The sequence below is a fragment of the Aquarana catesbeiana genome, linkage group LG04, assembly GCF_042186555.1.
Source record: "Aquarana catesbeiana isolate 2022-GZ linkage group LG04, ASM4218655v1, whole genome shotgun sequence".
NCBI lineage: Eukaryota > Metazoa > Chordata > Amphibia > Anura > Ranidae > Aquarana > Aquarana catesbeiana.
Genome location: NC_133327.1, coordinates 618056817 through 618077171, shown reverse-complemented (window position 1 = coordinate 618077171; position 20355 = coordinate 618056817).

Sequence of the window (20355 nt, the reverse complement as noted above, 5' to 3'; positions counted from 1 at the left end):
AAGGCTTTTAATGTGGTTTTATTGTAAGCTGACAATGGCCTAAATTTTTTTTTAAAGTATTTTTCATTATTTGACACATACAGTAGTTTTTAGTACATTTGCGTTTACGGCCCAGGACACAGACAGTGCATTTGGGGCCACTCACCCACACCTGTACACCCATCAAATTAGGACCTGCAGCTGTGTTCATACAGCCACTGGGTCCCTTTAGAGTAACAGGCAGCTCCACCAGGGGGAACATATGGTGCACAGGGAGGGTAATCGGCGTGGCGGGGTTGGTCAATTACAGCACTAATCCCCTATATGGTTCTCTCTGCAGCAGCTGAAAGCTGGTGAGAGAGAGAAGAAACCGTTTTCAGCTTCTGCTGAGAGCCATGTAGCCGTAGGGTGCCCACGTGTCCCGGATTGCCTGGGACAATCCCGCAATTAGCAGGTCTGTCCCGGGTCCCGGACACCCTCATTCCGGGACAATACAGTGTCCCGGAATTGCCCCCTGGTCCTGGACCGTTCTGATGCCCTCTAAAATATCCCTCACATCGCTGCTGTCACTCACTGACAGCCTGTGTTGGACCCCTGGCTGGTGAGACCCCTTTTACAAGAGCCGCTGGCTCAGTGCCCAAATGGTTGCTAGCCACTGCCCGCCTCGCATCTAGCAACCAGTGACGTTATGAGGAGGAGAGAGACAGAGCCCCAGCATTCACAGCCAGAAGATTTAACTTCCTCCTCCACACCTACTGATTAGCTCCACCCACCTCCTCCCTGCATCGTTCAGCCAGCAGCACGCAGAAGTGCACGAAGGAGAGATGAGTTTTGTAGAAAGGCAAGTGAATCCAAAGCACTCACCATGGACAGATCTGGGTTAAAATACTCAGGCGGCTCTCTCCCAGCAGGCAGCATTCTGTGCTAAACTGTCAGCACTTCACAGGAGCTCCTAGTGTGTGTCAGCCTGGAGCTAGCACTGATAAGAGGACAGTAGGCAGATAAGGGGTCTGCAGAAGAGGAGAGGACACTGACAGATGAGATGACACCCTAGGAGGGATGGAAGGAGGACACATCCTTAGATATCAGGACAGGGTTCATGCTGGGATGTGACCTCCCCAAAAGTGAAGGACTACAAGTCCCAGCATGAACCCCTCAGAACTGAAGATGTGATCCCCCCCAATCATTGAAGAACTACAGGTCCCAGCATTTGCATGCGAAATCTATCACACCCTTAATTCTCAGGGGTCCATGCTGGGACCTGCAGTCCTTCAATTTGGGAGGGGGGGTCAGATCCTTAGATATCAGTGGTTCATGCTGGGACTTGTAGTCCTTCACTTTTTTTGGGGGATGTGACCCCCCCAAAAGTGAAGGACTACAGGTCCCAGCATGAACCCCTTAGAGCTAAAGATGTGACACCCCCCCCCCCCCCCGCATGGGAGAAGTAACATCAGCAGCCAGCGGCGGGAGGGGCGTTCACTTTCCCGGGGCTCCAGTGTATCAGATTGGGGGCAGGCTAGAGGTGAAAAGTGGCACACTGCATCTGGTGGCAGGCTATGAATGGAAAGTGGCACACTGCATCTGGCATCAGGCAACAGTGGCAAGTGAAACTCTGCATCTGGTGGCAGGCAATGGGTTACAATTGGCACACTGTATCTGCTGGTGAGTGACACGCTGCATCTGGTGGCAAGTGACACGCTGCATCTGGCAGCAGGCAATGGTGGCAAGTGACAAGCTGCATCTAGTGGCAGGCAACTGTGGCAAGTGGCACACTGCATCAGGTGGCAAGTGACAAGCTTAGGGTCCCCACTGATTCTGCATTATGGTGAGTTGAACAATTTCATTATATATTACAATGTAGTACAGCACCAGCCATTCACCCGACAAATCACCCCTGCCGCTGAATTCCCTGTCAACCTCGAGACTACATTCCCCCAACCCCCCCCATCTTTTTTTGGGAAGGGGGGCAGGGGTGTGTCCCTGAATGCAGTTTGGAAATGTGATCACCCTACATGCAGGGGATCAGTTCCAGTAATTGCCCCCACCACACACACACACACCGATCACCCTCACTGCCCAAATCAAATTCACCCTGCTGCCTGGACCCTCTGCTGACCCGGGCCCCATACAGGAGGACCGGTAGTACCCCCTTATCCATGGCCCTATAGAGTATGCACAGCTTTGCACTTCTAGTTCCACAATGGAACTCAGTTTAACATTCCCTTGGAATGGGAATCCCTGCACAGATACATAGGTATTGATTACCAAAAGCCGAAGCCTCAGTAACTCAAGGCCATACATATGGTGTGCACAGGGTGTGCTAGATGTGCCTGGGCACACCCTAATAACCCTGTGTGGTGGCACTCCCTGTCTCCCCCCAGCAGTGCTGCCAGCTTCCCTCCTCTCCTCTCCTGCTGTCTACTGCGGGGGATTTTTCAAGATGGAGAACAGGGGAAGGGGCCTGCAAATATTTAATTTTCCTTTTCTGAATGAACACAGTGAGTGATCTGTACAAATCACTCCTGTGTTCATACTTAACTTCTCATACATTCACTGTTCAAAAGTGAGACATCAGGGGTCTGTTTAGACCCTTGATATTTCACCAAAACTTCTGAAAAATTAATAAAAATGAATCTTGTAAAAAAAATAATTCAAAAAATAAAAATGTAAAAAATAGTAAAAAAAAAATAATAAAAATAAAAACGAATGACACCAATCTCTGCTCTACTGACACCGTCCACTGCTCTGCTGATATACATGTTTGTGCTCTGGGGTGCACACCCTAATACAATAGGTTGTGTACACCAATGGGGCCATTATTAATTAAATAATACGTAGCCCAAGAAACTGTCTACCTAACACCATGTTTGACTTTCCCTTTAATAAAATAAAAGCTGTGAATTAAAAATGGTAAGGTGGTTTCTATGGGGAAGACTTTAGGTATCAGCAACTATGTGTTGCTGCTTTCTCTGTAGTGGCCAAATGTTACGGGGGAATAGATGCAACACCCTACTTACTGACTCCCAGTGATCCTAATGCTGCCTGGCCATAGACAAAAAAATGTAACCTGGTTGTTTGGTTTAGGAGATCCCCTAATCTTTATATTAGCCGCCCCTCCCGGCTTTAGAAAAGGAGATAAATTAGTGACAGGTTATAGATAAAAAATTAAACATGTATTCCATGATAAACACTAGAAATGTTTTTATTGAGATCAGCAACAGATTTTTTTTTATTACATATTTACTGCCTGTATGATTATTAAGTAGTGAAGTATGGACAGGATTGACAGCCTGTATAAGTAAAAAACAAAAAAAAACCAAAATCAGCAGGATCTTGTATTTCTTACCTGTCAGGTTCACTTTAAAATACATGTATATAGTTTAAACCTATTTTTGTAAGCTTGCTGGTAATTCACATATATGTGTATATACACTTAATCATTTATTCTGATCGTAACAGAGTTTAAAAATATAGTGTACCTAACAAATGTATCGTACTAACAATTCTGTCCACTAGATGGCACAAGCGATCAAGGCTCACCACTGTCTGCTGCTTCCAAGCCACTTTATTCGCACCATACTGCAACTATTTTCAAAAATCTTAATTTCCAATCCTAAAGCAGTTAATTCTGTAATAATGATTTCAAAGGACTGCACTTATAGTACATATGCACTCATCAACCACAATCACCATTCAGTATCTTGTAATGTTCTACATATCTTCCAATCTTGGTGTACAATTATTCCCGTACATATCATATATTTACAGGAGATGCTTTGCGGAAGTAATCTTAACCACTTCAGCTTTCACACCTTTGTACCCATTATTGACCATAGCCATTCCTCCCAACTTTCTGAAATGATAAACAGGAACTCCTTTTAACAGTTTATCATTTACTTGTTTATAGGCAAAGGACAAGTTCCTACCGTGGCCCGGGTACATGAACCACAAAGATCTAATATGCAGAAAATGATTCGTTAAATTACACAAGTGCTTTTTTGACCTCTATTTTCATATCATACTGACTTTACAAAATAACAGATGCAGCAATATAGAGGTTGGATACAAAGCGTAGTGCAGAAACATTACTTTAGATTTTCCAGGCCTTCTCCACACAGGCCATGCAGAGCGGAGTGGAGCTGTCACACGAAGCAATGCCTATGCATAGCTCCCAGCTGTCCCTGATTTTGAAGGACTGTCCCTGATTTCATTAAAAGTCCCTCTGTCCCTTTTTCCTCCTCATGTGTCCCTAATGTTGGTCTGATCTATATAGTTGTATATAAAATGCACTTTTTATCTTTCAAAAAGTGTTTCCCAGTGCTAAACCTTTCATCCAATTTCTAAATTGCTTTCAAAAGTCAATATAAAGGAATAGTAGTGGTAAAAAAGCACTAATACATTTTTTTGGTATAATTCCTCTTTACACCTTGGCTCACACAAATTTACGGCCCGTTAATGGCCGGTTCTTGGCCCTGAGTGGGCGCATGATTGCGTGCAATAGCGCCCACAGTGCTGTGCCGAAAGCATGTGCCCTGTGCGGTCCTGGCACAGTGACTGATGGCTCATGGAAAGCTCCCAATCAGCACTTGCAGTCGGGAATTTTCCGATCATGTGACCACCGTGACAGCCAACCATGGCGTTCACATGGTCACAAGCCCAGCCCCATCTCCTGGCATTCCAATACCCTTAATGAGTCTGCAGGAGCCGGAACCAAGGGGTTAAGGGGGCGTGGCAGGGGGTGTGTCCTATGCCTGCATACTTTTGCTCATAGGTGTCCCTTCGTTCCCATCTCAAAAAGTTGGAAAGTTTGCCTATAGGTAGGCACAAATGCCTTCAGGGTGGAGCAGCTCCACTCAGCTATGCATGGCCTGGATGGGGAAGGCCTGAAAAAGCTGAAGCAATGTCACCAGAGCATGTGATTCGGATCAGCTTAGTCCAGCACCTGACCTGCACCATGCTGACCATGCTTCATCCCCAGAAGATTTTACCCCCTTCCTGACCAGAGCACTTTTTACAATTTGGCACTTTAACTGACAATTGCGCGGTCGTTCGACGCTGTACCCAAACAAATTTTGCATCCTTTTTTTTCCCACTAATAGAGTTTTCTTTTGGTGGTATTTGATCACCTCTGCGGTTTTTATTTTTTGCGCCCTAAACAAAAAAAGACAGAGGATTTTGAAAAAAAAAAATTTTTTTTTACTTTTTGATATAATAAATATCCCCCAAATTTTTTTTAAAAAAGTTTAGGCCAATATATATTCTTTTACATATTTTTGGTAAAATAAGCGTATATTGATTGGTTTGCGCAAAAATTATCGCGTCTACAGACTATGGGAAAGATTTATGGCATTTTGAAGGCATTTTTGTTTGTTTTTATTTTTTTTTACTAGTAATGGCGGTGATCTGCGATTTTTAGCGGTATTGCGACATTGCGATGGACACATCGGACACTTTTGATACATATTTGGGACCATTGACATTTATACAGTGATCAGTGCTATAAAAATGCACTGATTGCTGTGTAAATGTCACTGGTGGGGAAGGGGTTAACACTAGTGGGCAATCAAGGGGTTAATTGTGTGTTCCCTCAGTGTGTTCTAACTGTAGAGGGATGGGACTGAGTAGGAGAGAAGACATTTCGCTGTTCCTACATAGTAGGAACAAACAACATGTCTCCTCTCCTCTGACAGCACAGGGATTTGCGTGTTTACACACACAAATCCCCATGCTGGCGCCTGTGCACGCGATCGCGCATGGCCGGCGGCCGCCCCTCCGGCGTCGCGCATGCGCCCTCTACCTCTACCTGTACCTGTATGGGGTTTCCCGCATGGGAGCCATTCTACCCCGTATATGTACGCGAGTAGGTCAGGAACCGGTTATTCAGTAAATCGAGAGTCTACACAACTGAATCCACAGATTGTTGCCACCAATAACTAGGAAGGATGACTGACTGGCAGAATCAACAGGTATGCCATCAATAAGGGAAGCTTGCATGTATAAAGGGCACAGAGACAGTATAAAAAATTATTAGGAAGGATTTACTTGTTTTGTTGGTTTTCCAGACACTTTAACCACTTCAGCCCTGGAAGATTTGGCTGCTCAATGACCAGGCCATTTTTTGCGATACAGCACTGCTTCGCCTTAACTGACAACTGCAATCGCATGAGCTCCGGGCACACTCTGTTGGCACGCGCGGGCACCTCCTGCGGTGGGTGCTCGCCCCTAGTGGCCAAAAGGCGAAGCGACATAAGGTAACATCGTTTTGCCCAGCCATGCCATTCTGCCGCAGGTGGTCGGCAAGCAGTTAACAAATGATGCAAGCACAAGTCTGTCAAGCATCACATACAAGTAATGATTGATCAGTGCACAAAGTCATAGAGAAATCAGTGGTACTTATTGGCTATAATTATAAGGTTGGGTCAGGCCAAAATGTGTAAGTCAGGTGATTTTGAATTTTCCTATTGCATGTTTTATGTAACCACTTAAAGGGTAACTCCACTTTCATGGGGAAAAAATAGCAAATAAAGAAAAAATAATATAGCGTATACAATTGTGACACAAGTCATATTGTAATTGAATGTTTTTAAAAATTACCTTTCCTTTTCAATCTGCAGCACTGTAATTTTCTATAAATGCAATGCAATATGGCTACCTGGAGGTGTTCTGTACACAGTGTTTACTGACCACCTCCCAGAAACATAATTTCCTGCTTGTGTGATTGGCTCACCAATTTTCCCAGAAGTCTGCACTAAGACACAAGTCAGATTTCAGGCATCCCCTGCAACAAAAAACGGAAAATTGTATACTCACCTTTTGCGTAATTTTCCTTTCCTGTCGTATCTTCATGGCAGCATACACTTTGAGTTGTGACTCCGCCCCTCACAACCTGATAGGACCACATAGCTATAAGTTGTAAAGATGGCCCCCGCCCCAGTATTCTCCGTATATATCACCTTTAGATGGGTGGGAGATTGTATGCTGCCATGAAGATACGACAGGAAAGGAAAATTACGGAAAGGTGAGTATACAATTTTCCGTTTTCCTGTCGCATCATGGCAGCATACACTTTGGGGAGTAACTCGCAAAGACTGGGTGGGAATTCAAACTAAGTTTATTAACAAAGAGTAGAAGAATTGGCCTGGATAATGGATCTTCCGAAATCCACTGTGGATAAGCAGGCGGAATCCACCTTGTAATGGGACATAAAGGTGTTCCTGGAAGACCAGGTGGCTGCTCTGCAAATTGTCTCCGCCAAGACTCTACAATATGCCGCCCAGGAGGTTGTCACTGCCCTGGTGGAGTGTGCCCTTAAGCCTTCAGGTACTTGATGACTACTCAATGAATAGGCCTTTTTGATGGTCTTCACCAGCCATGACGCAATGGTGCGTGAGGATGCCGCTTGACCTCTCCTGAATCCATGTGGAATGATTAGGAGACTTTCCGTTTTTCTGATGGATCTGGTAGCTGAGAGATACTTCAGGACATTGCCCTTGACATCCAGTGGGTGAGGATCGCTCTGTTCCGTAGTGAGTGCTGGAAGGTTAATCTCCTGGTTGAAGTGAAAGGATGAGGATACCTTGGGGATGAACCGGTCAGAAGGTCTTAAGACTAATCTGTCTGGAAATACAGCCAGATATGGATCACTGACCATTAAAGCTTGCATCTCTGACACCCTCTTAGCCGATGTTATGGCTATCAGGAATGAGATTTTCAGCGTTAGATCCCACAGGGATATGCTCTCGTTAGGAAAGAAGGGCTCTTTAGATAGGGCTTCCAGTACGACCGAGAGGTCCCAGACTGGGAAGGAAGGTTTCCTAGGAGGCCTCAACTTCAGACAGGCCCGCTGGAACTGGACCACAAGGGGATCTTGTGCCCATTTGATTCCTGTCAAGGCGGACAGGGCCGAGACTTGCACTTTTAGGGTACTTGATCTAAGACCTTTCTCTAGGCCTAGCTGAAGGAACTCCAGGACTTGTGACACTGATGGTAAGGATGCGTCCCAACCTTGCTGTTGAGCGAAGGCGATATACTTCTCCCAGACTCTCCTATACGTGCTATTCGTAGTAGGCCTCCTAGCCTGGAGTAGGGTATCCACCACCCTCTGGGAACAGCCTTGCCCTAGGTACCTAGCCCTTTCAGCCTCCAGGCCATCAAGTGTAGCTTCTCCGGGTTCGGGTGAAGGAGGTGACCCTGGGAGAGTAGATCTGGTGACAACGGAAGGGGCAGGGGATCTGCCGTATTCAGCTGTATCAGGGTGGTAAACCATGGCCTCCTCGGCCAGAAGGGAATCACTGCCACCACCAATGCTGATGACTTCTTGAGTCTCAAGAGAAACCTCGCTATAAGTGGAGTTGGAGGGAAGATGTATCCTAGACGAACGTTCCAGGGGTGCAGGAGGCAATCCGTCCCCACTGCCGAAGGGAATGGTATCCTGGATAGGAATCTCTGGCACTTCGCATTCTCCGGTGTTGCCGCCAGGTCTGTCTCTGGTGAACCCCAAGTCCGAGATGTGAGAGCGCAGGCCTGTGAGCTCAGAGACCACTCGTGGTTGGAGGTGAAATTCCTGCTCAGCTAGTCGGCCAGCACATTCTGAACTCCAGGTACATAAACTGCCCTTAAACTTGACAGGTTCAGCTGTGCCCACTCTAGAACAGGACGGACCTCCTGCATCATGGACCTGCTTCTGGTGCCCCCCTGCCTGTTGATATAGGCAACCGCAACTTTGTTGTCCAACCTCAGGAGGACATGCCTCCCCCTCAAGAGGGGACTGAAGGACAGGAGGGCCTGAAATGCTGCTCTCATCTCCAACACATTTGACACTACATCCTGTATCCTGAACGGCCAACGCCCTTGAGCCGCGTATTCCTGATAGTGGGCTCCCCACCCCTGCAGACTGGCATCTGAGGTCACCTTCTCCTGGTGAGGAGTAACTATGTGTTCGCACCTTCTCATGTTGCGAGGTCGTGTCCACCACAGCAATGACTGCTTCACTTCCTGAGAGATGTAGATTGACTGGGACATTGAGATACTGTTCCATTGGCGCAGGAAGGAAATTTGGAAAGGCCTCGAGTTCCACTGCGCCCACCGGACCATCGGAATGGTAGATGCTAAGAAGCCCAGGATGCTGAGGCATGCTCTGACCGGTAGCCTCTTGGCCGAGATGGCCTTCTCCACCTTCTGAATTAGGGGAGGAATATTTCCTCTTGGAAGCTCTACCATGTTCTCCCTTGTGTCTAGCTCGGCCCCCAAAAAGACCATTCTCTGAGTGGGATGGATACTGCTCTTCTTCCAGTTTATTAGCCACCCCAGGGACTGTAAGGTGGAGACCAGGATTTCCCGATGCTGGACGAGCTACTGCTCGTTGTCCGAGAGGAGCAGGATGTCGTCCAGATAATGGTGGACCCTCAATCCTTTCCCTCTCAGGTGGGCTATCACGGGCAATAGGACCTTTGTAAATGTCCTGGGTGCGGTGGAGATTCCGAACGGGAGACTTTGAAACTGGAAGTGCCAGTTGTTTACCGTGAAACGAAGGAATCTTTGGAACTCTGCATGGATAGGGATATGCAGGTATGCATCCTGAAGATCGATTGAAAGCATCCAATCCCCCCCGATTTATTGCTTGGAGGATTGATTGTAGGCTTTCCATCCTGAACGTTTCTACCCGGATTGACCAGTTGAGGTTTTTTAGGTCCAGGACGGGGCGGAAATCCCCTGACTTCTTTTTTACCAGGAAGAGTGGGGAATAGAAACCCTGCCCTCTTTGAGATGGAGGGACCTCTGTTATTGCTTGCTTCCGCAGCAGATCCTGGATGTACTGAACCAGGGACAGCCTTTTTCCTCTGGAAGGAGGGAGCTTGGTTGCACAGAAGTGACCCCTTGGGGGGCGGATTTTGAATGACCACCTGTGCCCGACCCGAATGGTGGACACTGTCCAAGGGTCCTTTATCAATTCCGCCCAGACCAACTTGAATGCCATGAGCCTGGCACCCACTATCGCTGGTTGGGCGGGCGTACCTTCAAAAAGGTTTCTGCTCATTGGAGGCAGGGGTTTTGGCTTTTTGAAATTTTAGGAAGGACGTCTGAGAGTTCTTCCAAGTTCTCCTGTACTCCTTCCCAGGTCTATAGGATCTTGCATCCTTGTATCTGTCCGGGAGATTGCACTTAAAGGGGGGTGCTTTTTGCTGCTTTGGTCTCCTGTCTGAAGGGATGAGACCTGACTTCCCACCTGTTACCATGGAAATTGCTGTATCCAGCTTTGCACCAAAGAGGTTTACCCCATCATATGGAATCCGGCACCAGTTAGATTTTGAGGCAGGGTCGGCTGACCAGGGCTTAAGCCATAGTGCTCTTCTGGCCATTACAGTGGCTAACATGGATCTTGAAGCGGACCTGATGGTATCTACGGAAGCTTCCGCCACAAAGTCCCCTGCAAGGCTGAGTTCCTGTAGGGCTTTAATGATCTGGTCTTGATCTGCTCCCTCGGCGACGAGTTTTGTGGTGTTTGACAACCAACCTGAAATAGCTCTTCCGACGGAGGCCAGTGCCACTGCTGACCTGCAGGCCCCTCCCGCGAAGATGTAGACTTTCTTAAGGTCTGTATCTACCTTCCTGTCCAATACATCTCTGAATGTTACTGCGTCCTCAATGGGGAGCGTCACGTGCCTGGCTAGGCGCATCAAAGAAGCGTCTACCACCGGAAGGGAAACCAAGGGAGACACCTTGGGCTCCTTCAGAGGGTACAACTTAGCGAGTCTGTTGGAAAGACTAATTTTCTTCTCCGGATTCTGCCATTCCTCCTTATAAGCTCATCTAGCTCTTCTATAAATGGGAAGGCCTCCGGCACTTTCTTGAGGTTCGGAAAATATTTTCTCTGTTTCTGCTGTACCTCCTCGGGTTCCTCCCAGCTAATCGCTTCCTTGACCGACTTTACAAAGGGTCCTATGAGCGAGAAATCAAACCCAGCTGACGCCTCTGGCTCTTCATCGTCCAACGGAAATTCTTGTTCCCTTGACGTGCTGGGATGAGATGGTGAGGTGCTTTGGGCTGTAGCCTCCGCATCTGGAGTTGAGACATGCAGAGCAGGGACCCCGGCAGGTTCTATAGTGACCAGCTCTTTCTCCCTGGTAGCTTCATCCATACATCTCCGGCAGGCCAATTTGTCTGGAAGGGCCATGGCCCTGCATACCCAGCACGCATTCCCCACTGGACGGGAAGGATGAGCAGGAGACTGGCGCCTACGAGCAGGGGATCTTCTGTAGTGGGAATGTCTGTGCCTGGAGTAGGAACGGCCCCTCCTACGGCTTCCCCTGTGCTCTGAGCGACTTCTGCCACGTGAGCGGCTTCGCCTATGACTGGAGCGGCTTCTCCTGCATGAGGTCTCCCTTCGCCTTGACTTTGACGACCTTGATGACCTGGTAGGGCTAACCAATTAGGTAGCATTAGCACGATCCTGCTCTCTTTTTCAATCTTCACTACTTACCATGAATATCCCCCCCCCTTACCTATTGGGCTGATGGTGATCTGCTGGGGCAGTGGTCTCCATGGAAAGGAAGAAACTGTGATACACCTGGAGAGGTACAGGCAGGAATAAGTAAGCAAAAAGACAATTAAGGGTACAGTAAGGAAGGAAGCAACACTTACCCCGGAGGGGGAGCGCCAGGAGCAAAACAGAGCCGATAATGCAGCCAGTAAACTTCAGGTAAGAGGAGGCACCAGAATGACAGCCTGAGTTCCTTTTAAATGCACCGCCATGGCCGCCGGGTTCACGTCCCGCCCGCGCATGCGCAGTGGCCCTGAGCCACGTTCGATGCCATCTTGGAACCTGGCAAGGACGCCAGAGCGCCCTGAGAGCGCGCTCTGCACATGCGCGGAAGCGGCGAGATGCCTGCATGAACCAGGGGACACAGAGGGGAACCACAGCGCCCAGCAAACCACACCACAGGATGGAAACAGCAAATGGAGACCACTGCACACAACTAAGCCTATTTAAGGCTTATACTGAAGCCGCACCTACCCCTGAGATCACCAGAGTGGGGTTCCTTCCATCCAGCTCGTTTAGAGGCTGTACAGGCAAGGACTTCCACCCAGGAGAGGCTAGAACCTGGCTGGGGCGAATTCGGTAAGGGGGTGCTTCTGATATCTTCGGTCCTTCAGGTGAGGAAAAATAAGAGAATACTGGGGCGGGGGCCATCTTTACAACTTATAGCTATGTGGTCCTATCAGGTTGTGAGGGGCGGAGTCACAACCCAAAGTGTATGCTGCCATGATGCGACAGGAAATGTAATTTTTGGTCAGATATTTCCAATAGGAACACATCTAAAGGAACGCAGGCCCAGCAGCTTTCCTCATTAGTGCTCTTCAGCTGCCACAGCTGATTGATAATTATGAAACCCCTCCCATTAGACCTACTTAGCACAGAGACAAAGACACACATGGATTTTTTCAGAATAACAAAAACGTAGGAATCTGCAACAAAATTTGTTATAATCCTTGCAGTGTACATCCTTGCAGATCACCCAGAGGGGAATGTGTACTTGGAAGTAAAGTCGCTGTAGATCCGAGGGGGACAAGCAAGGAAAATAAAAAGCAGCATTTTAGCTTGCACATGATTGGATGATAAAAACAGCAGAACTTCCCCCCATTTCAGATCTACCCCTTAGATTTAGAGCGACTGCAATTTCAAGTGCACTTGCAGTGCAAAGTGGATTTGCCTTTCGTAAATAACCCCCTGTGTGTGTTATTAGAGTACCATTTTGAAATAATGCTGTTTTAGTTAAGCCAAAGGGGATTTAAAGAGTCATTGTATTCATTTGATGAAGATTTTTCTTTTGTTTGTTCACTTTGCCACGTTGGAATCGAAAAAAAATCTAAAGTGTTCGATTCAACCGATTCAATATTTATCGTTTCGAACGCTTTGAATCGAAAAAAAAACCCCAGAAAATTTGAAAAATTCCGAATACGAATTTCGAATACGAATTGAACGAATCAACCTAACCTAAAAAACCTAAATAACTAGATTAACAAATCGAAACGAAACTAAACAAATGTTTTTTGTCATGCACAAGTCTACCATTAGGAATATGCAGATTGGGTCCACTTGATCCGGTAAGCCTCTTCAATTCTCGTTGGTGGTAACACCTTTCACAGTGGTGACTTTTATGATTTTTGGATCAATTTATCTTTGGATTATATTGCTGACTTGCTTATCACACCATCTTGGACTCTTTTCACTTCTTTCTTTATATTACACATTCGAGCACATTCATTCTATTATGGATATAGGACATTTCTACATGTGCTGAGGGCACGTATGTAATAGACACTGTGTTTCAATCATATCGCTGTATTGGTGTCACTTTGTTTATTTTATTTGTAATTTTCTTTTTTTGTTTACAAACTTTTATTTGAAGAAAAAATGTGGTACAAAAAATAGACAATATACAGTATAAAGAGAAATGTATACATCATATCCAAATGTAAAATGATAAAATATATGTTGTACATGTGTTATTTCAATACTTCTGGTGCAAAAGGGAAAAAGTTAATATATCAAAGAACCACAATAATGTAATCAAAAATAGTTTTGGTATAAATAGTTGATATTACGATAGAATAATCTGTGAACAACTTAGTGGTCCATCAAATTAAATAAATATCACCATGAATGAACCAAGGGTCCCATTTTTTGTTATAAAATTGCATAGTATTATACAGTGTATGGAATATCTTTTCCATAAGATTGATAGTATTTATCCCGGTTTTCAAATGATCTATAGGCACTGATGTAGATTTCCAATGGAAGGCTATGAGCCAGTGTATAGTGGCACAGATAGTATGTATCAATCTCATGTGGGGATGGTCATACCATGTATTTTTGTCATTTTCATTATATTTATAAGTATTTATTCTGATACTCCTATATGAATATTGTGAGCATTCACTATACAAACATTCCTTTATATACTAGATCAGTGATGGAGAACCTTGGCACCCCAGTTTTGGAACTACATTTCCCATGACGCTCATGCACTCTGCAGTGTAGTTGAGCATCATGGGAAATGTAGTTCCAAAACATCTGGGGTGCCAAGGTTTGCTACCACTGTACTAGGTGCATATATAGTGTATATGACCTAAGTTTTCATCGAGTTAACACCGTTTATTATTTTTTCAGGTCATGTCTGCTATTCATTATATGATTTATGGAGGTTTCCTTTAGATAGGGCCCCCATTTAGCTTAACGATTAGCGCTGCACATATACTGTTATTAAGTTTAAACACATATTTGTCCTTTATGGTGCTGGCTGCTTTTTATTTTCATTTGCATTGGGGACACTAACACAGTTCAATTTTTTGATTTCTTAAACATGTTTTAAAAAAGGGTTGTCAAACAGAAAGCGGGGGGAATGCCAGGTTTTGGAATTTACAGTGCAAAGTCATTTCTGAAATACACACAGGCGTTATTATATATTAACCAGATAAGGCACAGAAATAGGTGGAATGCACTACATGACAGTTATCAACCACAAAGCCTGATAAGATCGTACAACACCATATCTTCTAATCTTGGTGTAAAAGTGTTCCCATACATATCATGAATTTACAGCAAATGTTTTGCAGAAGCAATCTCAAAACCACGTCCTGTTAGATCTGATTAAATATTAGGGCCATACCCTGCAACAGAAGGACACGGTCACCATATACAGCTACAGTATCATTTACAGACAGGCTCCAGGCTTTTTTTTTATGAAATAAAACACATCTTTGAGCTACAGTGCAGTGACTTTAAAGTGATACTAAAGGTTCTTTTTTTTTATGACAAACATGTTATACTTACCTCCACTGTGCAGCTCGTTTTGCACAGAGTTGCCCCGATCCTCGTCTTCTGGGGTCCCTCAGCGACTCTCTCGGCTCCTCCCCGCATTAGATAACTCCCTGGGAGTAGCGCTCTCCCGGGGGATTACCTTGGTGGTGCTCCCGAGTTCAGCATTCGGGAGCGCAGGACTCAGCCCCGCCCCCCCAGCATCCGTGTCATTGGATTTTATTGATCGCAGCGGGAGCCAATGGCTTCACTGCTATCAATCTATCCAATCAACAGCCGAGAACCCCCTAGCAGAGAGACGGCGTGTCCCCGTGGGACAAGTTCGAGGGTTCATGTAAGTAAAACGGAGGGGGGGGGGCTGGGGACCGGTCACTGATAAGTGTTTTTTCACCTTAATTTATAAGTACCTTTTACAACACCTTTAAGTCGGATGATGTCATCAGTCTTTTGCAGACAGGAGACATTTCTTCAGTCTCCTCTTCCCCAGTGATCAGACTGCAACATTGTAGCAAGTTACAAGGTGAGAGACTGCAGCGGGGACTGATCTGTGTCTGACATTTGAAAATCACTTACAGGTAATAAATATCTCAAAGTGTTAGGCTGATTTCAGATGGATGACTCGGCCATTCGAATTCCTGCCGCTGGTGATCAGTCACCACCAGTGACGGCCACTCCATTAGGGGCGGAGGGGCAATCCAATCCATGCTCCAGGCCCCTAATCTTCATGCAGGGCACCATACGCATGGATTTCAATGTGTTTTTTTTCCCCAAAGCACATGATTAGAGCCTGAGGCTCTAATTAGCTTCAAAAGTAGTGGGCTCATCCAGTTGAAAGAAATTATAATTTAAAAAAAAAGAAAAATCTAAGAAAAAAAAGACAATAAAAAAAAACAAATAAAAAGAAACAAATTTATGTAAATAATGAATCGAAACAAAACAAAACAAATTTTTTTGTTCTGCACATGTCTATTGCCAGCCTTCAATCTGCAGCATTCAGGGAAGCGATTCAGCTGCCTCAGCTGGCGAGAGAGGGATTACATGGGTAGGCAGCCACTTTGCAATTTTGACATTGACGATTTTTTGTCGCTGGTGGCACAATTGGCCATCTGACGTCAGCCTTATACTTACCCATTATTTAGCATGCCCCGGCTAACATGCAAAAAAATCTGTTATTTGGTGAAAATTAAGCTTTTTGGAAGCTGAAAGTCAGATTTCCTTATGAGCATGACAGCCAGGAAACTAGCATTTTCAGAGGGACATTCAGCAATACCATCCTGTATGTTTTTTGACTGTTTTCCTTTTCAAGTGGAACTCCAGCCACCCCCCCACCATATGCCCCTTGCCTTTTCTACTCAATTAAGCCACACTCATTTTTTTATATTATCTTTGTTCCTGTATTCTTCAGTCTATTAACGTCAAGAGTCCTTCTTCCTCGGCAATGGAGCTGGGCGATTTACGAGTACTGTGACCCTGGCTGAGTGATTATACCACCCAAGGGGGCGGGTCCATGACAGCCTGGGATTACAGGAAGTGGGTTGAAAGATGCTGGCTGTCATTTAAAACAAAAGAGGCCAATGTTGTTGAATGGAAGAAGAACCTGGGACAGCGCTGAAGCTTGGAGAGGTTGAGTAGTTTAGCGCTTTAATGCCCTTTGTTCTGATAATCTCCTGAAACTACAAAATATGTGATCGTTTTGCATATATTTCTTATCTGGATACAGAACGTTGTAAGAATTTTTTTTTTTATTTGTTCAGGTAAATGTTCATATCACATGTGAATATTTTGTATTCTTATATCCACTCAGCAGGTGGAGCTCTTGGCTCCTTTTTACATGCTTTACAGTTTCTTCTCCCCCAAAAGGTAGTGGAGATCACTGTGGCAGGGGTGCCTACTACAATGATTTCCAGCTTCCACAGGGATCCCAAAGGATGGGGCACATACATATTTAAAGCAGAACTTCCCCCAAAAGGGAAGTTCCGCTTTAAAGCCTCCTCCCCCGCTCCTTTTAAAATTTGGCAATTTTTTTTTTTGGGGGGGGGGAGCAGGTACCTGGTTTTGATCCCACTTCTGCTCGGATTGCCTAGACAATCTGAGCATAAGTTCTGCTTCCCCCCTCCCTCCCCGTACTCTTCTGGGACACACAGGGCCGCTGATAAGGCAGTACAACTGATCCAGTTGTACTGGGCCCAGGCCTCATCAGCTAAACAGGGGTGTCCAGGCCATCTTTATTGTTTATTTCTTTCTAAATGAATACATGGATTTTACTGAACCACACTCCCGCTCCTACTTGTTTACTAGGACTTAAATTACTTTTCGATGGGCCCTATCAGATCAACAAAAGGGCAGAGAAAGTAGGGTTTTTTTTTTTCATTTTTGGGAGGTAACTCTGCACCCCAGTGAAGAAGGTGGGGTGTAGGTGGGGTTGGGGCTCTACAGGGTCCCATGATTTCTAACAGCAGCCCTGGGGACACGTCACAGGTCTCAGAAGACTGTGGGACCATTCACAAAGCACAGCTTGCACATGAGCAGTGGGTTCCGTGAAGCTGCAATCTATCACAGCCAGGTGCCCACAGTTAAGATGCCAGCACTGAGGACCCAAGATGGTCCTCAGCGCCCCCTTGGGTGAGCACAGCTCTGGATCCTGGCACAGGTGAGTGTCTGTTTATTAAAAGTCAGCAGCTACAGCTTTTGTCAGAAGCAGCAGTAAAGCATTACCGTTGTGTAGCATTTCAAAGCAGAAGGTAGTTAATGGGTATGTAATGAGAAAATATGGCTGTCCCCATGTACATGTATAATTACACCCTATACATGAAAAGGTTTCTAAAACTTTAAAACATATTGATTAAATTGTTCACATCAGGTTGGGCTCTTTTATATTGCAGCTCAATGAAAGGAACAACAACTACATACCAAGTCCAATGTTAAAAGTGAATTTTATCAATAAGGACACTACATACTTATTCCCACCTTTTAACCTACACTATATTGACAAAAGTATTGGGACACCTGCCTTCACATGCAAATTAACTTTAATGGCATCTCAGTCTTAGTCCGTAGGTTTCAATATTGAGTTGGCCCACCCTTTGCAGCTATAACAGCTTCAACTTTTCTGGGAAGGCTGTCCACAAGGTTTAGAATTGTGTCTTTGGAAATCTTTGACCATTCTTCCAGAAGCGCATTTGTAAGGCACTGATGTGGACGACAAAGCCTGGCTCACAGTCTCCACTCTAAATCATTCCATTTAGTTGAGGTCAGGACACTGTGCAGGCCGGTCAAGTTCCTCCACCCCAAACTCGCTCATCCATGTATTTATGGACCTTGCTTTGTGTGCTGGTGTGCATTCATGTTGGAACAGGAAGGGGCCATCCCCAAACTATTCCCACAAAGTTGGGAGCATGACATTGTCCAAAATGTCTTGGAATGCTGACACCTTAAGACAGTGGTTCTCAACTCCGGTCCTCAGGACCCACTAACAGGCCAGATTTTAAGTATTACCTTGGGGGAGATGCAGACTAGAATACTGCAGTCACTGAGCTGCAAATGATATCACCTGTCATGTATTTCAGTTATCTTGCAAACCTGGCCTGTTAGTGGGTCCCGAGGACAGGAGTTGAGAACCACTGCCTTAAGAGTTCCCTTCACTGGAACTAAGGGGCCAAGGCCAATCCCTGAAAAACAAATGAAAAAATGCAAAAATCGCATTAGAAAGAAGATGCAATCCAAAGTGCCACTTAAATAAGCCACAGGGATCTAGCAATGAAGGAGTATGTGACGGACTCTGGACACCCTGGGTATTTCTGCCAAGAAGCTGCTTCTTAAGCACTGGAACACAAGACCAATGGATCTGGCTATAGTAACCCCAAGAACCAGACAACACCAGTCTTGGAGTACACCAGAAATAGAACTGTTTATTAGAATACGAATACAGACTTTTAAACACTTGAGTAGGAGGTTCCCCACCTCCTGATTATATTACTCTAACAATACAACTGTAACCAGAAACATAAATTAACATGACCTAATTAACTATTAATTTAACAAGACTAGGTGATGCCGAGATATGACCTTTCAGGGCAGCCTTGTCGTCTCCTAGCTCACTAACTACAATACACAAGAACTCCTTCAAACAATAGCAGAGTTAACAATGGGTGAAAGACACTTAGAAGCCACACTAGACTTATTTACGATAAACACATTACAGGTATAGCAGATAACCCCAGACAGGTGGCTGGAGTTGATGGCATCAGCATCTGCTATGAGTCCCAACAGTGTGAAGCAGTCACTATTTCCAATATGGAATATAGGCTCTATACAGGGTTCCCAGAGTCTGTATGTCTTGGGGAGACATGGACTTGAATCCAAAGTAACATTACTCCAAGGGTCCCCAGGCATACACCTTACAAAGAGTAGTGTTCCCTTAAAATCCAGGGCCAATAATCAGTAGGCAAGAGGCTAGCATTCATTCCCCTCCAAAAGCCTCTGTCCCTGGTGAGTCTATCACAGAGTACATTGTCATAAATGAAAATATATATATAAAGTTTATTGATGAACAACAATTCATATCAAAAACACTCAAAGAAAAATACATAAATAAACCTTCCACCATTATAAAATAAAGACAATGTTGTCTATGAATTAAAAACGCCAAAACTCCACTCAGACAGCATACACATACATGCTAGAAAACAGATGATTGAATGATTGAATGTTGAGATAATCCAAGCGAATTTAAATGAAAATCGCATTCAAACTGTGATGATGGTAACATCTCAAAGAACAGGGGGAAAAGAAAGAAAGTTCTCTGATAGCTGATGAAAGAGGTGTATCTAGATGAATCAATCTGATCAGAACACCTAAGAAGCAGAATGACAACCCCCCTTGTAGATCAAACAAAGAATCTGTTCAGCCAGCGTATGGCAAACAAAGTATGTAAAAGCATGGAGCCAATGGCCGGCACAGGTGTATGACAGAAACTTGATCTCCAGTAATGAGCACTGAGGCTAATGAAGAAAGGTAAATGAGAAGCAAACACAGTCATGTATATTTACATATTCCTTGTAGGAGAAAGGAAAGTCTCCAAACATTTCAGGTAACTTGCAAGCTGGTCCCAGCTTCTCAAAGTGATGAGCCTTGTAAACAGGAGATAAGCAAATGCCTCGCCGGGATGGATGGATGGCTTTCGTGCTAGATGTGTAACTCAGCCCTGGAGCAGAGGTTTAGGCAATTCAGTGATGAAGAGATCTCTTTCCCAAACTGTGTGGATAATTGCTTGTCTTAATCATAGCATAGCCCCATGCCAAACCCAGGGGCAGCAAATGATGGTGAAGCTGCAGAGATACAATGTCTCTCTCATGAATTGCGTGCACTAAACCACTGAACTGTCCAAGCTGCAGTGGAGGCAGGAGCGTGGATATGCAATAATAGGTGAAATAGTGATAAAGTGCACTAGTTCAAGAAGCTAAACAGCAAAAGTAGACACATTTGCATGGAACTATCCCTAATGTTAAAAAAACAAAAAATAAAGTATTATGCGATAATATATGAAACAGTGAAAAAGT